This window comes from Schistocerca americana, chromosome 2 (genome assembly GCF_021461395.2).
Source record: "Schistocerca americana isolate TAMUIC-IGC-003095 chromosome 2, iqSchAmer2.1, whole genome shotgun sequence".
NCBI lineage: Eukaryota > Metazoa > Arthropoda > Insecta > Orthoptera > Acrididae > Schistocerca > Schistocerca americana.
This window is the reverse complement of record NC_060120.1, coordinates 340,162,966-340,189,690: the sequence shown is the minus strand read 5'-3', so window position 1 is coordinate 340,189,690 and position 26,725 is coordinate 340,162,966. Positions and strand designations below refer to the sequence as shown.

Genomic DNA, 26,725 nt, shown 5'->3' with positions numbered 1-26,725 from the left:
CAAGAGCTTCCTTGTTTTTCGAAACCGGAGAATGTCAGATGGTTCGTACAACAGCGTAACCTTTATGTCATGTCCGCTTCCTCGTTCAAATGGCAATGAGCTTCCCTCTGTCCTAGTGATGTGGCAGTCAACGCGGGGTTAGTGTTCAGTTTAAAAAAAAAACGGAAAACTAAACTCACTTACTGACCCATAAAAATCTTAATTTGCAAGAAAAACAATATTTACTTTGTTATTTTCTTGTTATTGTTCTGCTTGCTGCAATACTGTTGTCAGACTCTGAGCAACAGCATGCTTCCTTTCCCACTGGCAGGTCAGTTAGCGGCATTAACCCAGTTAGATGTGAGGTCAAATGGCGAATTGCTCACAGTCAACAACGGCAGCTGGTACGCAGGCATTTGCCTGGAGGGCAGTGTTATCTCACATGCAGTGATGTTACCTAGCTCAGAGGTAAACCTGATTTTATCAGGTACCCTACACCTAACAGGTGGAGTAAGACGATTGTGATGACATCTGGGCGTGGGTCAGAGAAATTCATCCTCGTTTCCGATTGTGTCGTAGTTTAAATTTAACTTTCTAGCTGCAGGTAGAAAATTGACAGAGCGACATATGTACCATCCATATGAGTCACCTCATGTTTGCCCCTCTTGGATTTCGTGCACGAACCGACTTCTCGATTGTTGTTGTTGTTGTGGTCTTCAGTCCTGAGACTGGTTTGATGCAACTCTCCATGCTACACTATTCTGCGCAAGCTTCTTCATCTCCCAGTACCTACTGCAACCTACATCCTTCTGAATCTGCTTAGTGTATTCATCTCTTGGTCTCCCTCTACTATTTTTACCCTCCACGCTGCCCTCCAATACTAAACTGGTGATCCCTTGATGCCTCAGAACATGTCCTACCAACCGATCCCTTCTTCTAGTCAAGTTGCTAATTATTATATCCCATAAATGTTCGATAGGATTCGTATCGGGCGATCTGGGTAGTCAAGTCATTCGCTCGAATTTTCCAGAATGTTCTTCAAACTTATCGCGAACAGTTGTGGGCCGATGGTCCGATAGCATGGCGCATTGCCATCCACAAAAATTCCTTCGCTATTTGGGAACATGAAGTCCAAGAACGGCTGCAAATGATCTCCAAGCAGCCGAACATAACCATTGCCAGTCAATGATCGGTTCAGTTGGACCAGTCCATGTAAACACAGCCCACTCCATTATGGAGCCACCACCAACTTGCTCAGTGTCTTGTTGACAACTTGGATCAGTGGCTTCGTGGGGTCTGCACGCAAACGTCGGTGCTCTCGGTCGTTAAGTCAAGGCTATCGACCACCGTGTTGTCAGTGGTGTGAGGAAAAGCAAAATTTGGTAATCTCGACACAGTCTTGACACTGTGGATCTTGAAATATAGAAATACCTAACGATTTCTGAAATGGAATGCTCCATGCGTGTAGCTCCAACTATCATTCCGCGTTCAGTGTCTGTTAATTCTCGTGGTGCGGCCATAATGGCGCCGGAAACCTTTTGACACGAGTCACCTGACAACAAGTGACTGCTTCGCCAATGCACTGCCCCTTCATACCTTGTGTACGTGATACAACCGGAATCTGTATATGTGCATATCACTACTCCATGAATTTTGTCACCTCAGTCTATACATATTCATTATATATACAGTATTCAATCGCTTTTTTCTTACTCCTATATATCTAATATCCAGATGCATTTCGCCTTTTTTAAGTCTTATTCAGAGTACTTTTTCTGGAATAACAAACGGTTTCGTTTTTAATATGACTTTTTGTTGAATGATTCAAATCTAAAAATACCATAAGTAGAATTAAAATGGAGATGCCTTACAAAAGGCAAAACGAGACTGGAAATTACATGTAGTGCAGCGAGAAAAAGACGTCTCAATATTTACAACTTATATTTTTCAGAAGAGTTTATGTTGATAAGAACGAAGACAACGGCAATAATTCTTCGTTGCATGCAAAACTTAAATTTTTTATAAAGAAATTTGTCTGAACTACAGCAGTGGGAGAGTAATTTGCTCTAACCTCACAACCGTCCTTGTTTGCTCATCTGGCCAAAGGTTTAAAGTTTGAAGATTTAGCATATGTCTCAGATTTATGATCAATTTACGATCTTTTATCTGCGAAAGATCGCGAAAAACTGCTAGAGTTTTTGATAACGTACTCATTCATCTGAGAATAACAGTAATTAGCAAATTTCTATCTTATCATATCGTCCGTTGATCGCGGTACTTAGGGAGTCAATCTGTCTCCATGAAGAACGTGATTAAAATTCCGATTTAAATTGATAAATGCAGCCACTAGGCGCTACTGGTTTTTACACGCTAGAAACTGAGAAATACACACTTCGAACTCATTCGTGAAGACTGGAACACGATGGCACAAGGACAATGGGAGACGAAATTAAATGCCTACATCCTAAGAAGTTGCATTTTTCTCATTCATTTGTGACTCAATTTTGATGGAGAAGTACAGCACGCTGAATGATACGACTGAGTCGGTGTCCTTTCTTTAGAGAATTTGCAAAGAATAACAACCCACTTTCGGAAGATGAGGCAACTGAGGAATCTAGAAAGAAACAACAATATTTCCATTCCCTGGACTGAGAGGTGATGTACGAAGTCTATTCAAAAAATTCCGGAACTTTGTCCATAAAATTTTTCTACGCCTAACGCCTACCTTTTACTTATTACGCATACTCTCCGAAATACTCTCCTCCACTATTGATACACCGCTACCAACGCCGTTTCCATTTCCGGAAGCAGTCCTGGTGCGCCTCTTGCTGGACCGCGCGAAGCGCGTCTGCGAAATTTCTCTTATCTCGTCCATAATTGCCAATCTCCGTCCTTTCCACGGGGTTTCCAACTTTTGAAATAAAAAAAGTCGACAGGGGCCATGTCTGGAGAGTACGGAGGACGAGGCAGCACAGTGATTTCGCGCAACAGTCATGCACCGACAGGGATGAATGTGCGGGAGCGTTATAGTGATGTAAGAGCCATGAATTATCTCGCCACATTTCAGGCCGTTTCCTTCTCACATTTCCTCCCAGGCGTTGCAACACGTCCCGATAGTACCATCGATTAACAGTTTGTCCCTGTGACACGAATTCATTATGAACTAATCCTTCAAAGTCAAAGAAAACTGTCAGCGTGGTTTTGACATTTGACCTGACCTGACTGGTTTTTTTTGGTCATGGAGAACCTATCCCGATCCATTGAGACTGAACCTTCGTCTCAACATCATAACCGTACCGATTAAAGCCGTGTGCCGGACCGAGACTCGAACTCGGGACCTTTGCCTTTCGCGGGCAAGTGCTCTACCAACTGAGCTACCCGAGCACGACTCACGCCCGGTCCTCACAGCTTTACTTCCGCCAGTACCTCGTCTTCTACCTTCCAAACTTTACAGAAGCTCTCCTGCGAACCATGCAATACTAGCACTCCTGAAAGAAAGGGTATTGCGGAGACATGGCTTAGCCACAGCCTGGGGGATGTTTCCAGAATGAGATTTTCACTCTGCAGCTGAGTGGTAGGAGACGAGGTACTGGCGGAAGTAAAGCTGTGAGGAGGGGACGTGAGTCGTGCTTGGGTAGCTCAGTTGGTAGAGCACTTGCCCGCGAAAGGCAAAGGTCTCGAGTTCGAGTCTCGGTCCGTCACACAGTTTTAATCTGCAAGGAAGTTTCATATCAGCGCACACTCCGCTGCAGAGTGAAGATCTCATCATAACCGTAGTCCCACGTTTCATCACCAGTTTTGATTCTCTTAAGGAAGATCTCGTTCTCATTTGCGCGATCCAAAAGCTCTTCACAGATTGAGAGGCAAAGGTCTTTCTGGTCTTGACTTAAGAGCTAGGGGACGAACTTGGCGGCAACACGATGCGTTCCAAGTTGCTGTGTCTGGATTTCATAATATGATCCAACTGAAATGTTAAATTCCTCTGCAATCTCTCGGACAGACAGTCTTCGATTGGCGTGCACAATTTCGTCGATGTTCCTTACATGAGCGTCGCCAGTAGACGTCGAAGGGCGTCCCAAACGAGAACTTTTAACTTCCCTCTGGCCATTTTTAAACCGTGTGAGCCATTCGTAACACCGAGTAAGGCTTAAGCACTCATGCCGTAGGCTTCCTGCATCATTTGGTGTGGCTTTGTAAAGGTTTTCGTGAGTTTCACGCAAAATTTAGTGCAGACGCGTTGCTCCTTTAACTCTGCCATCTCGAAATTCGCAAACTGTGGGTCACAACGTTCTACTCAATAAAGCACCATTGGTGCGAAATTACGAATGTGCCGGAACTTGTTGTATAGACCTCTTATTGGGTCTAACACTACTCCCGTAACTTGGAGGTCTCGAATTCCAATACTCATTGAGATGTATCGCTGTTCCCGACATAAACCAGGAGGAGTGCTAGCCAGCTCGTGTGGTGTGGCACGTACAGCAGCAGTCTCCGAGGGATGGAATTGAGATCGGTAGGCCCATTTCGTAACAACTGCACATTCTGTATACAGCCAATACGTGTGCGGCTATCAGGCGGGTTCTTACGCTTCGAGAGGTGAATGCTGTTCTGATTCCTTATCTCAGACACAGCAAGATAACATCAAAACACAGAGAACAGAGAATAAATCTTTCACCCCGTAGTGGAGTGTGTGTTGGGTTTTAACTGCACCTAGATGTCAGAATAGAATTTACGTGTTCATCACAAACGGCGTAAGCGAGACTTCATTTTTTATGACTGTATATAGGCATTATAAGGGTGTATCATAAGTAGTAGAACTGACACGGTTAAAAGTATGCGATGGTAACAGCAAAAGCGCTGCAATGAACATGGGTCCACAAAAGAGCCGTTTGCGAAATGATTACAAATCCATCGCCTGTGAAGTCACTGCAACGTAGAGGATATTATACATCATCGTCTAATATGCAGTGAGAAGCCCGAAATTTGGCAGCGGAAGAGACAAAAACTTGCAATCAAAACGCATACTTCGCCATCCATGTATAGTTGGGAACACGTTTTACCCCCGGACAAGTCCATTGAACCAAGAATGAAAAACAACACGTTTCCCTGGCTCCTAGCCAGTTATCCCTAAATCTCAGTCAGCAAGAAAACTGAAATCAGTTTCCAAGAGCACAGTAGACTGCTACATTGCACGAAATACAAAGAAAACCTTTGCCCGAATTTCAACCGCGTTATTATCATACCGACCCATGTTACAGCACAAAAGTTCTGGTTAAAGAAATTATTTAATTGTGCAGTCGCATGTTGCTCTTTACACACTATAAAATCACCACTCTTAGAAAGAAGTTTTTAAAAGTTTTTCTTACTCTCGAAAAAGAAAGAGTTTCACGTTTCTGCTTTCCTTGATGAAGAGCAGATGCACAACACCGAGAAGCCAGGATGTATCTGTTCATGTGGCTCGCCATTGATTTCATGGCGATCCGCCTCTCACCGTTTGTTCTTTAAGTATTTTTAATCATCTTTCATTTCCTCCCGAAAAGGATAGGGCGAACCGTAGTAGAACTTAGTTCTTTTGAGTTGTATTTCGATAGAAATAATTTCAATTTATTGGTAAATCATGAATGAAAATGCGGTAGCATCTTTGGGTCAACTTTCATATGTGAACAAACTTTTTCCATAATGAACAAGAACAAATGAAAAAGTAGGAACCGATTGATGAACGACAATTTAGAGTCAATTTTGCGCTTCTCTACACAAAATTTGAGCCAAACATCACGTCTGCAATTAAAGTCTGCAAATGCCTTCGTATAAATTTTGTTGTAATTACATTTGTTAAAAAAGATAAATGTTTTTGAAACAGTTTATGTGAACTAATTACACACACACGCCCAGTTTGTAGGTAGCAGTACAAGCAAATCTGCATACCAAAAAATGGCTCTGAGCACTATGGGACTTAACATCTGAGGTCATCAGTCCCTAGAACTTAGAACTACTTCAAACCTAACTAACCCAAGGACATCACACACATCCATGCCCGAGGCAGGATTCGAACCTGCGACCGTAGCGGTCGCGCGATTCCGGACTGAAGCGCCTAGAACCGTCGGCCACACAGACCGGCTATTTGTATACCATTGGTCTACGGATTATAAGATCGCCTCTCATTGTCCTGAGTCAAGATTGTTAGTACGAATTTTTTGTTAACGTTCAGTTTCACACACAGTAAAAACTTCAGTTTGAAAGTTTATTTAGTTTACCAGCAACACACAAGGCCAACTTTTCTCTTGTATTTGTTGCATATGCTCTCCATCTAGTGGTAGTAATCACTTGCTGTCAGTAATAAACTTTAATGGTGACTACTTGAGTAATAAACTTTAATAGTAACTACTTTTTCAGTCTGTAAAATTGACCTAGGTTCTAAGGCCTACTTCAGTGGATGATGGAATATTTTTAGCTAATGAAATTCGAGCCTGGGTACAATTTCTTGGACCTTGCGAAGGTAACACTCTTTAAACATACAGCAGACTGACATTTTTTAGCGAACAGCCTTTATTAACAGCTATTATAATTGAAAGGATTCTTAAGAATATCGTTTTTTTCGCCACAACTTACCGATATGAAAGTATACTTTGGATGACAGTAACAATGAAAACCAAAATGAGGACACCAAGTGAAACATAAAAAAAGATTGTTAGAAATAAGCAGAATCAAACACCCCGTGAGTAATTATATACCGGGGCGTACAGTTACTTGAACATTAGTTAAGTATTGTAAATAATTTGCCACTTTAAAAACAGGAGTGTTAATTTTTATTGCAATCTGTTTAATTAGGCCCCAAACTTGGTTTAGGGCAGGTCTGGCCAATATTTGAGAGCTCAAAGGGAGTGCAGCAGAGTCTGCTGAGTGTTCCTGCTTACCCAAACACTGCCCTATCCCGAGAAGGTGTGAGTGAGACGGCTGTAGGCCGAAGGCAACACACGCGGGACATTTAGGACCACGTGTATGCAACACAATGCGACTGTTTCTAAGAGGCAAATATCGCAGTATACTTCTATAAACAGGATTTTATCACTAATGTTTATTTACAACTTTTTGTTTTTCTACCGAAACTACAGTACTGGCCAATAAAATTGCTACACCAAGAAGAAATGCAGATGATAAACGGCTATTCATTGGACAAATATATTATACTAGAACTGACATGTGATTGCATTTTCACGCAATTTGGGTGCATAGATCCTGAGAAATCAGTACCCATAACAACCACCTCTGGCCGTAATAACGGCCTTGATACGCCTGGGCATTGAGTCAAACAGAGCTTGGATGGCGTGAACATGTACAGCTGCCCATGCAGCTTCAACATGATACCACGGTTCATCAAGAGTAGTGACTGGCGTATTGTGATGAGCCGCTTGCTCGGCCACCATTGACCAGACGTTTTCAGTTGGTGAGAGATCTGGAGAATGTGCTGGCTAGGGTAGCAGTCGAACATTTTCTGTATCCAGAAAGGCCCGTACAGGACCTCCAGCATGCGGTCGTGCTGAAATGTAAGGATTCGCAGGGATCGAATGAAGGGTAGAGCCACGGGTCGTAACACATCCGAAATGTAACGTCCACTGTTCAAAGTATCGTCAATGCGAACAAGAGGTGACCGAGACGTGTAACCAATGGCACCCCATACCATCACGCCGGGTGATACACCAGTATGGCGATGTCGAATACACACTTCCAATGTGCGTTCACCGCGATGTCGCCAAACACGGATGCGACCATCATGATGCTGTAAACAGAACGTGGATTCATCCGAAAAAATGACGTTTTGCCATTCGTGCACCCAGGTTCGTCGTTGAGTATACCATCGCAGGCGCTCCTGTCTGTGATGCTGATAGTTCATGCTGCTGCAAACGTCGTCGAACTGTTCGTGCATATGGTTGTTGTCTTGCAAACGTCCCCATCTGTTGACTCAGGGATCGAGACGTGGCTGCACGATCCGTTGCTGCCATGCGGATAAGATGACTGTCATCTCGACTGCTAGTGATACGAGGCCGTTGGGATCCAGCACGGCGTTTCGCATTACCCTCCTCAATCCACCGATTCCATATTCTGCTAACAGTCAGTGGATCATAGCCAACGCAAGCAGCAATGTCGCGATTTGATAAACCGCAATCGCGATGGACTACAATCCGACCCTTATCAAAGTCGGAAACGTGTTGGTACACATTTCTCCTCCTTACACTAGGCATCACAACAACGTTTCACCAGGCAACGCCGGTCAACTGCTGTTTGTGTATGAGAAATCAGTTGGAAACGTTCCTCATGTTAGCACGTTGTAGGTGACGCCACCGGCGCCAACCTTGTGTGAATGCTCTGAAATGCTAATCATTTGCACATCACAACATCTTCTTCCTGTCTGTTAAATTTCGCGTCTGTAGCACGTCATCTTCGTGGTGAAGCAATTTTAATGGCCAGTAGTGTATAACTTTTATTACTTAAATAAATACATTTGACAGTGCTTAAAAGGTGAGCAGAACTACGAAAAGCTTCACATATCGACATTTAACATTGAGTTGTGACGTTTATAAATTTTAGCACATTTCGAGTTTAGAATGCGTAATGTATCTGGAGCTGTGGTCTGTGATAGTCAATCACATAGAGTTTGGCAAATTAAAATCTGTTAAACGCCAAAGTTGGCGGAACTTTGTCAGTTGCATAATATAAGAGAAAATGATCACACGGCACGTGTTGAATCTAACACTGGAAAAACTTTAGTGGCTCGTCTGTGTAGTGGACAATTTTGTTCTTGGCATGGCATTTCATCAAAGTATTGTAAATTCCTGGGTTGATCTAACATGTCGTTGAAATGGTTATTACAAAGTACACCTTTCAGCTCAAGTTGGAAGTAATGAGAAACATCAGCATCCAAAAACGAGAACGGCTGACAAATAAAGAGAAATCAGTCTTCAGTCGTGTAGTGTCTTGGAATTTCTATGAGAACTTATGATGGAATGCTTCACTTACGGAAACGTAGCCAATCACGTCTGCTCCATAGATGTCTCCCTTGAGTTCAGGGAAATGTTCATGTTATGAACCCGATTTTTCAACAGGATCAGTTTTTGTCTGATAGCATCAATCTTGTCCACCACATCTATTGCCAAATGATTCTCCCCTTGCATTAAGACGCTTACTGAATTCAAATAATTGATGCTGACTATGAAATATTTTATCACTAGTCTGTTTACCATTAATTCAGTTTTTTACCCTAATTGCCACCTTCAGTTCACCCAGAATTCATTGTCGTTCATCAGAACACAAATGTATCATTGTGTTTGTGGCTGATACTGTAATGACGTTCCAACAAGTGTTTCTGAAGCTCCTAATAGTGCGATGGCATATTAAGCACTTTGCAGGGCATGCAGTTTCCATTCGGCATTGAACGATGCGGCTTCTCCACTTTTTTTTATTTTATATATTTTATTTAACGCAAGCAGTACTGTCAACAAACTACCTGGCGTCTGACAAGGCGACTGCTCTGCGTTGGGGGCGCCCGGCTGCAGCCTTCGTTTTCCTCTCCCTCGTCGCCCACAACGACCACACAAATGCTGCATTCGGAGCGTTAGGCAGGAGCGCGGCCGGAGCGCTGTACATATTTACTTTTCAGCGTAGTCACCCTGGCGACAAACACTCTTCTCCCAACGCTCTAGTTTGTTGTTACCGGCACTATAGAATGTTTGACTTTGTTGACGGAGCCACAACCTCACCTCTGCTTGCACCGCTTCATCACTATCAAAGTGAAGTCCTCGAAGGTGTTCTTTAAGTTTCAGTAACAGACGAAAATCGGATGGAACCAGGTCGGGACTATATGGAGAATGATCGATGACAGTGAACCCAAGGCGTCGGACTGTTGCAGGTGTATCAGCGCTCGCGTGTAATCTGGTATTGTCATGCTGAAGGAGAGGGTGCTCCATGTGTAGTCGAACCCTTCGTACACCGACATGGTTGCGTTACACGCCGCCATGTTACACGCTACAATTCGGAGCCCTCTTGTAATGTCCCCACAGCAAATACCCTCTACCACGCACCAATTAATCATTTTCAATCAAACCATCCACATTTATTCACTTTGGAAAAGTTATCTGATCTGATTTTCTCGTAATATATGCGGCGACAGCTCGTCGACGCCAAAGTATTTTCTAGTGCATTTATTCTTTGAAATAACAGAGATGCATATATGCATTCTCCATGGTTGTTAGAGGGGTAACTAGGACAGCTTCTGGAGTATCTGTTGAGAGATTGACGTGTTTCTGAGAGATACATATTCTGCTTTTCTTCTCGCTAATGCGAGCCAATTAACATTTGTGGCACTAGCGGTTTGTTTAGGAGAGAAAGAGATTGTAAAAGGAAAAAAATTAAGGCGTGGAATCACCGGAGATCTGGAAATGTAATGGAGATGGATTTAATACACGATTTCCTCCATAAATAAGGTTTGTGACTTTTTTGTTCTGGAGTGAATGAACGAATGAGTTTTTTCTGAATCATTTGTTGATCACGTTGGCCCTGTAATTAGTGGGGAAGTTTCAGCTGTGTCGAAGGGAGCCTGCAATCACTGAGTCTGTGTTAAATCGTCCAAAAAGGCTTCGTACACATCTGGAATTCGCAATCTTTCGTAAAAGGAACAAATTGTCCAAACGATTGATTCTCCCGACTGACTGCAGTGTTTAACAGTAATAATAAATGTAAAGATCTCTTACAGCAAGCCAGCCGCTGATTACCAAGACGAAGGACTCCACCAAAGATTCTATTTGGCTGATTCTTTTTATCACTATATCACGTAATGAAATCTTATATTAAAAACTATACATAGATAAAGGAGAGAAAGAGAGAGAGCGAATGAAAATGGGGATAATACTAATAATCCTCCATTAGTCTAATTTTTCGCCTGTCTTATCACGGATCAGCCAAGAACTGGGAGGGCCTTACCTTACTGTATAGACTTGTGTGTGAAGGTGAAGGGATCTTAAAGAACAACTGATACACGTCTATACAGACAAGACATTACACAGAGATAGCGGCTAGCTGCATTGATCATCTATCCTTAGATTAAAGAGACGGCAACTTATTATCCGAACATTAAAAAGTTAAACTCTGTTGGCAGAGGACTTCAAATATGTAGACATGAAAAATAAAGATGTAGAATTTTAATAACTTTTGTTTTATTTAAAAAGCTTTAAGAGGTTTCACGTAAATAATTCGGAGGCATTATCTTTCAGCACATCCTCGCATTACGCTCTTCAAAATTAAGAATATACGTAAGACCCGATCATTCTCGTCGCTTACTTGCACGGTTTATACACACATTTAAAAAAAGTTTTGCATCACCCCAGTTCCCAGAACTCCTGAAGATAGACGATGCCTATGAATATTGTATCACAGACACAGTCTCTTTGACTGATCAGATATGTCACAAAACCCGCCAAAAGATGTAAACAACCACGCATGAGCAGCGCGTATTAGACGTTTCCAGTCATTTCACCAGGAAGGAGGTACACAGCGCGTATTTTCTGTAGTTCAACCAAGCCTAGACGGTCAATACCGTGGTTAGATCGCGTCCGCATTCTTACTTTGTGCCAGGAAGGCCTCTCAACAAGGGAAATGTCCAGGCGTCACGGAGTGAACCAAAGTAATGTTGCTCGGACATGGAGGAGATACAGAGAGACAGGAACTGTAGATGACATGCCTCGTTCAGACCGCCCAAGGATTACTGCTGCAGTGGATGACCGCTACCTATGGATTAGGGCTCGGAGGAACCCTAACAGCAATGAGTATATGTTGAATAATGGTTTTCGTGCAGCCACAGTACGTCGCGTTACGACTCAAACTGTGCGCAATAAGCTGCATGATGCGCAACTTCACTCTCGACGTTCATGGCGAGGTCCATCTTTGCAACCACGACATCATGCAGCGCGGTACAGATGGGCCCAACAACATGCCGAGTGAACCGCTCAGAACCGTTCTCTTCACCGATGAGTGTCATGTATGCCTTCAGCCAGACAATTGTCGGAGATGTGTTTGGAGGCAACCTTATTAGGCTGAACGCTTTAGACACACTGTCCAGCGAATGCAGCCAGGAGGGGGTTCCCTGCTATTTTGGGGTGGCATTATGTGGGCCCAACGTAACCCGCTGGTGATCATGGAAGGCGCCGAACGGCTGTGCGATACATGAATGCCATTCTCCGACCGATGGTGCAATCATATCGGCAGCATATTGGCGACGCATTCGTCTTCATGGACGACCATTCGCGCCCCCATCGTGCACGTATTGTGAATGACTTCCTTCAGGATAACGACATTGATCAACTAGAGCGGCCAGCATGTTCTCCAGACATGCCTGGGATATACTGAAAAGGGTTGTTTATGGACGACGTGACTCACCAATCACTCTGAGGGATCTACGCCGAATCACCGTTGAGGAGTGGGACAATCTGGAGCAACAGTGCCTTGATGAACTTGTGGATAGTATGCCACGACAAATACAGGCATGCATCAATGCAAGAGGATGTGCTATTGGGTATTAGTGGTACTGGACACCACCTCTGAAGGTCTCGCTGTATGGTGCTATAACTTGCAATGTGCGGTTTTCATGAGCAATAAAAGGAACGGAAATGGTATTTATGTTGACCTCTGTTCCAATTTTATGTACATGTTCCGGAACTCTCGGAACCGAGGTGATGCGAAACTTTTTTTATGTGTGTATAATTACTTTGGAGTTGTACCACTGTTATGGCACAGGTTTTTAATGATAAATAAAAATAATTTACATGTAAATTGAAGGTGGAGAAGGAAAGAAAGGAAAGGGAGGAGATCACTCCTGTCAGCTGCAGCAGGACATTATGTGAAACCAGCGGAGAGTGAAAATATATACAGGGCCAGGATTCGAACCCGGCACACATTTTCATTCGTCTCCCCTGATTCCGACTAATGTCCGGCTGCAGATGAAAGCAGTGATCTCCCCCCTTTCCTTTCTTTCCTTCTCCACTTTCAGTTTACATGTAATGTATAACAGCTGCGGAATCTGTGTGGTGTCTGGTCCTTATGTTATGTCCGAAAGAACATACACCACGCATTCATACAAAAAATAGTTTACCTGACATTAAGGCATCTGCCCTCTAACAAATCAGACGGGCCGGTTTGTATATGCCACGTTTCATTAATCATATTTTATTGACCTTATATTCCTTAAAAGTTCTTTAATAACATCCTTGAAGCGCTTTGCATATGTCACTGCTGACATCACAAACTGTCTGATATAAAGCAACTATTGAAATGCGAAACAATCACTGACGTAAATATCTCCAGTTGCTAATAACCAGAGTGTAAATGCCAGCCTGCGTTCAGGTCCTGTTGGTCGTCTGCATTAAATATTCTTCCTTTAAATTTCCTTCCCAGTTGTAATGAAAAGCCAGCGAATAGCGTCAACCGACATGTGTGCAACGTTTTGGATTAATGCCAAGGAAAGCTGGAGCTGCAAATCCAGTGTTAAGCGCGCTACCGCTAAGCTTCTCGCGTTTACTTACAAACTGAGACGCCTAAATTCTTCCTTTCCTACGCCAAATTGTACTTTTTTGTTCTTCATTGTGACTATAAAGCGCTGTACGGAATATAAGTTAAGTACTTTACCGCGATATTGCTAGTGCAAAAAAAAAAAAAAAAAAAAAAAAAAAAAAAAAAAAAAAAAAAAAAAATGCACAATCTATGCTTTGATGTTCGTTCCTGGTGTTAAAGTCAAGTGATGCGCACTAGCGAATGCCCTGCGCATTGTTTCTGCTAACACGTTTTCGCTTGTGTTCGCTTCGGTGTAAAGTGGGCTTCACGTTGCAAAAACGCGCGCAGTCTCCCGGGGCTTCCCCATCGCTGTAGCTTCCTGCGCTGTCTTCTTGAAGTCAAGTCCGTAGACGGCTTTGATGACGTCACGCTTTGAGTCAGCAGTGAGGCGGCGGAATCGTCCTCAGCCGTTAGTCAAATTCGACAAGCGCCATTGTTTTCTCGACATAAAATTAACCACGAGTTGCATGGTTTTGCATTCAAAATATTTCAAAATACTGTTACGTGATTTGCATTCGAAATTAACAACATAAACGTGCAATGACAGACATTATATCGCGCTCTCTTTGTCGTACATAAGATCTATGTATATTACATTAAATTACTTCGTAATCAGCTTTAGTGCTAGTATACGGTTTAATATTGCATAGATAGATACATACATTAAAAACAAAAAATGCATACGACAAAATACGGTATACACTTTATAGAACAGTAGTCAACGACTCTGCGGTGTCAGGTTCAAGACGAACAAGTCAAAAACGCAGTATCTTTCTGGAAACACTCAGTTTTGAGTTGTTAGTCTCTTACCTACCATACTAGTACTGAAATAGAACAACATAATGCTTAAGTTTTCGACTGTCCTACATCACTACAGTGCCAGTATTGTATATGGGGGCTCCCCTAGGTCTTTTTGCAGCTGCTTCATACTGAACGCTTTTTGCGGTTTTGTGAGCTATTTCTTCGATACGAGAACTGGCTTTGATCCTAATAGTTATTTAGTAGCACATTCACCCAAATGTCTATACTATTGCCTGAAATTTCCATTACAGATCTACAGCATTCGCAGGATACTTGAGAGTACTTTAATTCCAACATATCTAAAATTAAATCCCTTGCGGTTATCAAGTTTTACAAGCATTGTCCCAGATTTGTGAGGAACAACAACCTGAAGTATTTGGTAGCTACAGATTTCAACTTCAGCTATTAAGAGTGGTATTTTAGAAATCCGTGATTGAAACTGCTAAGGTATCTAACTTCTGCTGGCAATCGAAAGATAAGAACTGTATTGGACATAAAACGTTTTCAAGTGTCACACACGTTAATCTATTACAATCCTTAAAGCTACCATAACCAGCAATAAATATAATAAAAGTCTAAATCACAGCAGTCTATATACATTTCTGCTGCTTCTGCTACAACTTCGGGAAGGAATAGTTCAACATTTACATTCTGCAAAGGGGAAGGATTAATATCGTGAATATTGTTAGGGACATTCAACCTGAACTCAAAGACTGTAATTATAATCACTCATTCTTCTATATTTTTTACAAACATCTGTTCTAAATAATCTGTACACGATGTCCCTAACATTACACTAAGCAGTCCTAAGTAATTGAGCAGATATTCATGCACCTTCACTAATGTCTCAATGGTATGTAATAAAGCTGAAAATGTTTCTATGCTGAATTTCCCACAGTTCTTGGGAGAAACTATTGCAATCATAACATCCCAATTTTGAAACCAAGCTTGAGGTTTTCTTGATTCATGCTAATGGGATGCGCTTATTTGCCTTAAACGAACCCTCTTTTTTAGGATCCTTAAGATTGTCACCTACTAGTTTCTTATGACTTCTAATCACTCTTTAATGCCATCAACATCAATCCCTACTAATTTTGATACTCTTAACTATTGTGTTCTCGTCAGACAGATGCACAACAAGTACAGTATTTAGATAACAAACCCTGTATGAAAGGACAGGAGCAAGCTTTACAATGTTAAGTTTTTGTTTTCATATATTTGTCAGGTATGCTTAAAACTACAATGTTTTATGTTGTTTACATCAGACATAGATGGATAACAAATGTATTATTCTTCTCATTCACTTACTTCTAAGGTTTTTGAGTAAGAGCACTAAATCAAAAAGTAGAAAAAATTTTTACTGCTGTCACATGGATTAGCAATGTGAGCATGAGTTGTTGTATCACTGCATAATATTTTATATAGCGTGACATTTATGTTACTATTATCAGTAATGATATATACAACATTACAACAAATTTCGTGATGTATTCTTAGGATAATCACTGTTGTCAGAGTAAAAATTCACCATCTAAGTTTTTGCAGGAGCTAATACCACTATATCCTTGTTATTAGACGAAATTGATTTAATTATGAATGTCTGGACAGTAGAAGCTGCTTCATATCCATCAAATTACTGTCCATCCCTACCAATCTCTTACCTTTGTATGTAATTTTTGGTTTCACAGAAATTGCATCCAGTCGACAGCACACCAAATTATCATATGGTTCAAGGTGTTCAAGCATAGTTTACGAATACTTTTTAAGAGATTCGTTTATTCCAATGTTAATACCGGAGAAATTAAACTTTTTCAAATGGTGTGAATGTGGCATAATAGTAATTTTCAACTCTCGCAAAAATTTATTTCTGGGAATGAAAAGAAAGCATTGTAAGCAGAGATAAACAATACTGAGGAAATCCTCAGCTGCGCATTTATGAACTTAAGACCTAATATTGTATCGTCATCATCTTTACATTTTTCTATGCATTCAGTTAGTAGTTCTGGACTCTACATACATTTTTCTTAAGCTAATTTCTCAACCCGCAATATTTTTAATAGTGATTAATAAATTTTCCGATTTAGCATATGTATTAGATATAAGTTGTAATTCTAAAATCCGATGAAACGTTTTAGCTTCTATGTTTACATTATCATACACTACAGGGTGATTTAAAAAGAAAAACATATTTCAGTTGTTCATTACAAACTACAAAATATGGAAACACATTCTCATGTAACTAGGTAGAGGATGGTTCAAAGTTTTGATACAGCTGCGCTGTTCTTTGTAGTAACATGGGGACTACATCATAAAAGAAATCATTTTGTGTGTTGTAATTTTCGCAAAGTCAATCGGCTGCACTGTTCAAGTGAAATGTGCATTCCGCCATTGATTCAGCGAGAAGCTGCCTCTGCACAAGTAGATTTACGACTGGCACAAAACAATTTGGAAGTTGTTTGTATTGCAATGATAAGAGCACTGGTCAGTCATGCACGTCTGGTGAAAATGTAAAGCGCATCCGAGAAGCGTTTGCTCGGAGCCCTCGGAAATCCACTAGGTGGGTAGGGCAAGAACTTCAACGTCCTCAAACGACGGTGTGGCGTGTTCTGGGTCTGTTCACAAAGTTTATGGACCTTTTTTTTGGGGAGGAAACTTGGACAGGAATGTCATGACGCAAAATTCTTGTTTCCTCAATTTCACGAAGATTCCAATGATTTCATTTCTATGAATAACGGCGCCCCGCTTCACTATCACATTGAGCTGCGGCCTTATCTTAACAACATGCACGGCGTTGGACTGGAAGAGGTGGACGTTCATTGCTTTTCGCTTCTCAGATCACCTGACCCCACACCTTTCGATTTTTCTCTCTGTGGGTACATATAAGTCAGTATTTGTCCCACGTATGGCAGCTGCTATTATAGGTCTGAGAAATGTAATTATTGAAGCTGTCGCTTCAGTAAACAGGGACCTGTTGTTTCGTGTGTGGAATAAAGTGGACTACTGTTTTGATGTTTCTCGAGCAACGCGTAGTGCTCATGTTGAGTGTATGTTACAGTCTGTGTTTGAACATAAAACTTTGAATTTACCAAGCGACATTCGCAATGTGTTTCTATCTGTAACAGTTTGTCTGTAATAAACAACTCAAATCATTTCTTTCTTTTGAATCACCCTGTGTGTAAGTTTCAAAATTATTGTTCAGGGTAAATGATCATTGTGCGTTGTAATTAGCCAATGGTTAAATCCGCCTTGATTTTTCTAATATCATCGAAATTGTAAACTTTGTTTTCTGAGAATCAATTTACATATTTCACGTTTTCAGTGAACTTTTCTTCGGACTTCTGAGTGTGTGGAACATCAGGAGAGACAAACACTTAGGTAAATTTGGTAATAAACATGGAACAGCACCACTTTCCAAATCCAACTTTTTACGAGGGACTACTAGTATAGAACCTAAAAAAGAATACGCCTTTCTTCAGTATCAATATCCATGTTTGTTGAAATCCATAAAATAATTTGCAAGCTGTTAATAATGAATTAGCATAACGTAGAGTTGCCCAGATTTTCCAAATAACTGCATCTTCAGGAAAATGCAGGCTGCGAACTCTGTCTTCTTTGTAACTACCAGATCTTCCACCGGATTTTTTGTACCCACATCTTCCTCTTTCTTTCAGGAGAAGGAAAAAACCACTGGCACATAATCCCCTTTACAATAATCGGATTTTCAGCTAGGGACAGACGGCTTCTACGTATAGCACCAATGAAAAAGAACGCGAAACACACACTCGCCTGCACGATTGTCTGACCCATTGAAACAGTTGATAGTGTTCCAGCCAATTCTGCACAAGACCTGTGTTTATCACGAAGGCAGTGCTACCTGACTTTCAAGGACGCCAACGATATTACAAGAAAATGAGCTGCTGATGTCGATATTTTTATTAATCAATAATGGTACCTTTACAAGCTCGTTTCTGAATAACATTGAAGAGCTTTATTTCCCGACAGGCCTTCAATCGACGCCCATAGACTTATTGCGGAGCTAATACAGATTTACATCGGAGTCGACGAGGTAAAGCAATATGTATTAAGACCACAAAGGGATGTCTTTATCCTGCAGAGGAGACCAAATGACGAATGCTGATGCAGATGAAGTTGTCTGCCTGCCATATGGAGGACCGGTGGTTTTTTGTTGGTAGGAAGGCAGGAACGGGATATACTCAGTCACATGAGGCTAATTGACGAGTTGTATGAACAAGAAGCAGCGTCTCATAGGTCTGAAAATGTGCCAACCGCTGGAAGAGCAGTGTACTGACCCCATGCCCATCTCGGAGTAGCACTTGCAAACTACGTCTTCAATTATTTGCTAGATGTATTCCAATCTCTGCCTTCCTGTACAATTTTTACCCTCTATAATTCCCTCTAGTACCACGGAAGTTATTCCCTGGTGTTTTAACTGATGTCCAACCATCCTACCCCTTCTTGTCAATGTTTCCCGTACATTCTTTCTCGCACCTATTCTGCGGAGAATCTCCTTATTCCTTTCCTTATCAGCCCACCTCTCCACCCTTCCATACTGCATCCTAATCACACTGTAAGGCAGAGGATGACATAGCTTCTGGTCAACATCGTGGCCAACATTGTGCCCGATCGTAGAAATTTATTTTTTTACTTACTGGGCGACTTTGATGTGTGGTTCACCCCCATCGCTTTAGAACGATTTTTGAAACTGGGATTCATTAACATTCTTCCTTCGTGAAGTATGACAATTCTGCTCATTGCATATGGATGTGTGAGAGTCCAGAGTTAAATTTATGTTATTGATAATGGACATGGTTAAAAGGAAAATCTGTTCTTGCGAGACATCCTTTACGATGTCCCTCTCCGGCGAATAAACCACCTTCAGCAGTTTCCCATATTCTTTTTTCGTAAAAGACTGTAGAATGAGTCAAAATTTAGTCCAGGACACAATTTGGAGATCACAAATCGCGCGCTTGCGATCTTCCTTGTCTTTCTGCCTCAATTTCAACCACGAAAACACGTCTTTGGTGGCTGGGCTTTGAAGCTGCTAGCTACAAGCCTATCGCGAGAGCGTACAGTGACTCAGCAATCTGGATGCCTCCTGTAAAGTCCCGTTAGCTGCAAAAAGAACGACCTGCAGCAAAGCATTGACGTGCCATTATTTGCTGTGCTTGCGGCAGACTTGGAACTGTGAAGTGGAGAGCAGATATAGTAAACTGACACTGTGAACGACTCGCGAGCTGTCAAATGCATGCTGAATCGCAGAGTATATATACAGTATTCCGAAAGTGCAGATACGTTTATCCCGAACGGATTAAGTTATCACAAATGATATCATGTACAGTTTCCCCTTGAATTGATGTAACACAATTTTGCAGAAATTTATGCATCCACATCAGCAAGTTCTTCTTTTTTTTTAGAGTATAGTACCAATTCTCTTGTGGCGAAAGTGTATATTTTTTACGGCAGTTCTGGTGCAATAAGTTGTGATAACTGATATCACTTGTTTATTCTTAGCCAAATTTTTCGCATGGTAGAATCGCTGTCGTCTTAACACTGTGGGACTGTGGAGTGGAGTAGAGTGTACGCTTTAATGATGCAGCCAGACGGTAAAAAATGGGAGCCTGATTCCAAATTCCAGCTCGGACGCTTCCCTTACACTGGCAAATAACGATCAAGATGTTTTAACACAGAATACATTCCATTGCGGAGATAAAAAAATAATTCCGCAAACAATCTATATTCCCATCCATCAGTTTTCAGGCATGCAGCGAGAGAAACTTCATTTCATGAACTAATATTTCGGCCGTATACCTTTCGGCCATCTTCCCACCGAGCTGATAGACTGAAGCTATAGTAATTTCATCCGTTACTCTAAACACGCCCTAAAACTAGTAGATTAGTCAATATGAAAAATATCAAGATGCAAAACTATTTGATTGTAATTAACCTTTCTATGCATTACCCGCTCTTCCAGTAGTACTAGTCAAGGGCATATCCCGAATCTGAGCTGATGCGGGTTAGAGGCGGCGTCCAATTCGTACACCATCTGATCAAACGTATCCGGACACCTCTAAGTAACTAGATATCACGAAAGGCGGACCCGCCAGTACAAGAGGAGGCGGAGAAGCAGGAACAGCAGGAGAGCTCTGTGTCTTCGAACGTGGACTGGCCACTGGATGCCACGTGAGTATCAGATCCATCGAGGACATTTCAACCCTCCTAAAGCTGTCCATCTCGACTTTTGGTGAAGTGATTGTGACGCGGAAACATGAAGGAAGAACTACAGCTAAACCAAGACCAGACGGACCTCTAGTACTGACGAAGAGGGACTATCGGTCATTGCAGGAGGTAGTTTTAAAGAATCGAGTGAAATCGGCGGAAGGAATTGACATTATTTGAATTACTGCGAGCATGTAATGAGAGAACGAACTCGTGAAGGTAACGTCTTAGACCTCCTAGAAACAAACAGACGCCGGCCGTTGTGGCCGAGCGGTTCTAGGCGCTTCAGTCCGCAACCGCGCCGCTGCTACTGTCGCAGGTTTGAATCCCGCCTCGGGCATGGATGTGTGTGATGTCCTTAGGTTAGTTAGATTTAAGTAGTTCTATGTCTAGGGGACTGATGACCTCAGATGTTAAGTCTCATAGTGCTTAGGGCCATTTGAACAAACAGAACTGAACTTACGAATCAGTTAACGTAGAGGTAGGTATCAGTGATCATAAGGCTGTGATACCAACTATGACTGCGGATGTTTCAAGGAATGTTAAGAAACGTAGAAAAATATTTTTGCGTAGGAAGAGCGACAGGTAGGAAGAGTGACGGGATACTAATGGCAGAGTATCTGAGGAGTCAACATCAAATATTCGGACTGAAGACGAAAGTATAGAGCGCAAATGGAAAAAATTCAAAAGCATCATTCAGTATGCCTTAGACAGGATCTCCCGAGCAAAGTCTCAACGGGTCGAAAAGACTGTTGTGTTAGAGACTGCTGCGTAAACAAAGAGAACTTCTTCACAGATTCAAGAGAAGTCAAACCCTAGCTGACAAACGAAAGCTGCACGAAGCGAAAGTGAGCGTAAGGAGAGCAATGAGAGAAGCGTGTAATGACTTGCAAAGCAAAATTTCGTCAACTGAGCTGAGTAAAAACACTAAGAAGTTTTGCTCTTACCTAAAATCAGTAAGCGGATCGAAAGCATCTATTCAGTCATTCAGTGACCATACTGGCTGCGAAACGGAAGATAACGGAGAGAAAGCTGAAATATTGAATTCGGTCTACCGAAATTGTTCCATTGCGGAAGGTCGTAATACGGTCCCTCCTTTCAATCACTGTGCGAACGTCGGAAAGATGGATACTGAAATAACCGTCACGGAGTAGAAAAGCAACTACAAACGCGGATGACATACCTGTACGATTCTACAAAGATTATGCGAAAGTACTTGTTACCCTTTTAGCAGCAGTATATCGTAGTTCGCTGGAGTAGCGAAGGGTGCCTAGCGACTGGAAAAAAGTACAGGTCATTCCCGTTTTCAAGAAGGGTCATGGGACAGATGCACATAATTATTGACGTCGATCTATTATAGATCTATGGAACATGTTTTGTGCTCAAGAATTATGACGTATCTGGGGAACAAGAATGTACTCTGCAAAAATCAACATGGATTACGCAAATACAGTTCGCTTATTTCTTCCATGAAATCCATAGCGCTGTATACTACGACGCTCAAGCTGTTCCCATGTTCCTTGACATCAAAAGGCACTTGACACTTTCCCGCGGTCCTGTTCCGTAAAAAAGATTGAGCTTACCGAGTATCGGACCAGATTTGCAACTGGATTCGAGACTTCCTTGCAGACAGAACTCAATAAGTCTCTCTTAACGGAAGGAAATATACAGATGAGAAGGTAATTTCGTGAGTATCCGGAGAAAGTGTGGCTGTTTACAATATATACAAATGATCTGGTAGAAATAATCGGAAGCTCTTTAAGACTGTTCGCAGATGATGCGGTCGTCTATAAGAAAGTAGCAACGCCAGAAGATAGTAGAAATTTGCAGAGTGACCTGCAGAGTGTTGATGAATGGTGCAGGCTGTGGCAGTTGGCCCTGAACGCAAATAAACGCAACATATCGCGCATACACAAGAAAAGAAATCCACTACTGCGCAACTACAGTACTAATGATATATCTACCGTAAAATATCTAGAAGTAACTATCCAGAGCGATCTTAAGTGGAATGACCACATAAAACAAATAGTAGGGAAAGATCCATAGGAAAAATCTTAAGGAAATGTAATTCAGCCACGAAGAAAGTGGCTTGTAAGTCGCTTGTTTGACCTATTATTGAGTACTGTTCGTTAATCTGGGACCCTTACCAGGTAGGACTGATAGAAGATATGCAGGCTGAACATCAACAAAACCGAAAAACTGCAGGGACGGATTTCTGATTGGAAATGGAGGATAAAAGGTCCTATGAACATGTGTCCGGAAATGCATCATTGCCACGGTAGGTAGTGCTGACGAGTGAGAGTTCCTCTGACTACATGCCGCGCCTGTAGCCCACAGATGACGATTATGCAGACTGATGACGCTTGTTCAGGTAAAGGTTGCTTTGTCGGTAATGAAGACTGATGGCGAAATCCTATAATTCTGATGGTCTGGTGCAAAAACCGTCGACAAAATCTTTCCCATTCAGGGTAATCCGCTGCTGGTAATCCTTGCACTCCGTTGCAAAAAAATGGTTCAAATGGCTCTGAGCTGTATGGAACTTAACTGCTGTGGTCAACAGTCCCCTAGAACTTAGAACTACTTAAACCTAACTAACCTAAGGACATCACACACATCCATGCCCGGTCACGCGGCTCCAGACTGTAGCGCCTAGAACCGCAGGGCCACTCCGGCCGGCACTCCGTTGTAGGTAATAGGGATAGTAGTGGTTGTCATGTAGGATAGACATAACCGTACTTTGGCTTACACCACGTTGGCGGGCTACTTGCTTGGAGTTTGTACTAGGGTTCGTCTCAGTATCCTGTAGAACGTGGTCCTTCAAATCTAGTGTACGCACAGTCAACCGCCTCTCTGCACGTTCGTCTTCTCAAAGGCGCCATGATCACACAAATGCCCAAAAAGGGTTTGAAATGTTATATGATGTGGTTCGTGTCTGTGAGGGTACTTGTTTGGATATAGCTGTGCTACCTCTCAAGCGTTTCCATCTGCTTGGCAATACACAAACATCATCTCGGCTTCTTCCCGTCATGAATACCGGACCATTTTGCATTACTCTGGGTCAGTTATACAGCCCGCGACACACAAGGAACACACGCCACATAGAGGAACTTTCATCCGTCAGTGCCATCTACCGTGGCAGAGATGCATATCCGGACACATCTTCAAAGAACCTATTTTCCTCCATCTCCGGCCGGCCGCTGTAGGCGAGCGGTTCTAGGCGCTTCAGTCCGGAACCACGTGGCTGCTTCGGTCGCAGGCTCGAATCCTGCCTCGGGCATGGATGTGTGTGAAGTCCTTAGGTTAGTTAGGTTTAAGTAGTTCTAAGTCTAGGGGACTGATGACTTCAGATGTTAAGTGCCATAGTGTTTAGGGCCATTTAAACCAGTTGAACCTCCATCTGCAATCCCTGTAGTATATACATTTCGTTAGTGTTCAACCTGTAGAAAATATCCAAAGAAGAGCGGCGCGTTCCATCGCAGGATCATTCAGTTGGAACGAGAGCTTTACAGAGATATTCAACGAACTCCAGTTGCAGGCGCTACAAGAGAGGCATTTCGTATCGCTGGGAGGTTTACTATCGAAATTTCGAGAGTGCGGGACAACAGATTACTTCGGACCACATACACCTCGCTAAATGACCACGAGGAGAAAATTCGAGAAATTAGAGGTAATTGAGACGTTCATTCTTCCCACGAGCCGTTCGCGATTGGAACAGGGAAGGGCGGATCAGTTAGTGGTACCAGAAGTATACCCCACCACTCGATGAGATATCTTGCGGAGTATTTATGCAGTTGTAGATGTAGACTACTATCTTCGCTTTCCATGCAGAAAACTGCAACAGGCATAACGTTTAAATATATTACTTCTTTGCTACTACCACTATTCACACAGCGTTTTGCAGGCTGTATCCATAGCTCGGTTATGAAATTCAGCTCTTTGTGGACCAGTAATGGTTAGCCTCATGAACATTTTAAACACGATGTTACAGGAATCATTTTGCTGTTTTCTCCTGGTATAATCTTGTAAGGCGATGTAACGTAGTGCGAAATGAAAACTTATGTTTGCTTAGAACGTAGTCAGGGTACATACAGAATATTATACAGCCAGTTCCAAGAACATTTTCACAAGACGCTGAACGCGTGCAGTTTCAACAAAATAATGGTTATCCCTTACCGTTCGTACGTTCTGAACAGTTACGAAGAGCACCGTTCAAACTGCACTGATTTTCACAGACGCTACACTAGATGTCCGCAGCTCGTGGTCTCGCGGTAGCGTTCTCGATCTCGGGGTCCCGGGTTCGATTCCCGGCGGGGTCAAGGATTTTCACCTGCCTCGAGATGACTGGGTGCTGTTGTGTCGTCTTCATCATCCATTATTCATCCTCATTACGGTCGGAGGAAGGCAAGGACCTTGCCTAATACGGAGGTGCGGGTCTCCCGCATCGTCCCCTGCGCTCTGTTACGGAGTATGGGACTCCATCATCATCATCACACTAGGTGATTCCGCTCTTTCATCAACCGAATATAGTATTGTAGCCGTTCATGGTGCAATTCGAATAACGTAAAGATTTGTACACAAGGGTTTATGGATGTCTGTGAATGTTTGCCGATGACGCTGTAGTCCGTGGAAAAATGTCTTGTTTAAGTGACTGTAGGAGGACACAGGGTGACTTGAATAGCATTTCTATTTGGTGTGACGAATACCAGCTTGCTGTAGATGTGGAAGAATGTAAGTTAATGCAGATGAGTAGAAAAAACAATCCTGTAACGTTCGAATACTGTATTAGTGGTGTGCTGCTTAACACATTCTCCTCGATTAAATATCCAGGCGGAACATAGTAAAGCGACATGAAATGGAAGGAGCACGCGAAGTCGGCTGTTGTGAAGGCGAATGTTCGACTACCGTATACTGCGAGCAGTCGAGGTCAGTGTAGCTCATCCACAAAAGAGACCGCGTACAGAACACTTTTGTGACCTGTTCTTGAGTACTGATCTAGTATTTGGGATCGCCACTTACGGAAATACCGTACTAGATAAACTCTAATGGGAATCCCTGGAGTGAAGAATATGCTCCTTTTGTGAAAGATGTAGAAGAAGTTAAGAGAACTGGAATTTCCGACAGACTGCTGAACGATCCTGTTCCCATGAACAAGCATCTCTCGCAGGGATGGCGAAGACGAGAGAATTCATGGCTCATATGGAAGCATATAGCTAGTCGCTTTTCCCTCACTGTAGTTGTGTGTAGAACAGGAACTTGCAATGGTACTAGATACCCTTCGCTAACCACCACATGCTGATTTATGGATACGTATTAAATGACCTGGCCTCTGAAGTCAAAACAAAGACGCTTTAGAATACAGCAAGCTCCAAGTCAAACCACCATAAATTTCACGAAACTTCATTGAAACCGTGAAATTTATTACAGCAGACAAAAAATTCCTAACTCCTATTTTCAGCAGTTATAATACTGATTGTGGTATATTGTTACACGTCCACCTGGAGGCGGAATTCCTTTTTTATCCTCTGTAAAAACTTGGAGCGGATCTTCAGCTACAGATGCAACACGCCGAATTCTGCACGCCACAACATTGCGCGATAAGCATTGTAATGTAGTGGTTTTACACGCTTACCTTCGTTTAGGACAGATGCACTTGCGCCAAACACTGACTCAGCTCCCTGCTTCTGCCGCCACTGCGACGTCAGAGCCGCTACTAAGCCGTGGGCTGTCGCGTTGCTTATGTTTGTTTGACATTGGCAACGAGCTCCCCAGTGCGCGTGCGCAAGTTGGCGACTCCCACCACGAGAGCCTCGCGCGGAAGGAGATAAGCCGGTGCCGGCTGCACCAGTAAAACCGAGATGCTACGGGAAATGACGACTGGGACCAAAATAAAACGTAACGGAATGTGCGTAATTTTACAAAATTATTCAATATCGATCTTTCCAATATCGGCGAACAGTCGCTGGACTAGTCAAAACCACAAAGTACCTAGGAGTGTCTCTTCGGGCCGACCAAATACATCCTCAGGGAATGCAAATGTAAGACTGAGGTTTATTGGAAAAACAAAATGGCTCAAATGGCTCTGAGCACTATGGGACTTAACATCTGTGGTCATCAG

The 26,725-nt window shown here is 42.5% G+C and overlaps 1 protein-coding gene across 1 annotated transcript in view; it reads right to left on the bottom strand.

The window, feature by feature from the left end:
- Positions 1 to 26,330, bottom strand: part of LOC124593679 (probable multidrug resistance-associated protein lethal(2)03659) — a 283,510-nt gene extending 257,180 nt beyond the window's left edge. Inside the window, exon 1 of the mRNA XM_047131975.1 lies at positions 26,240 to 26,330. The gene's annotated coding sequence lies outside the window, so the exon portion shown is untranslated. The remainder of the gene's footprint in view (positions 1 to 26,239) is intronic.
- Between the last annotated feature and the right edge of the window lie 395 nt (positions 26,331 to 26,725).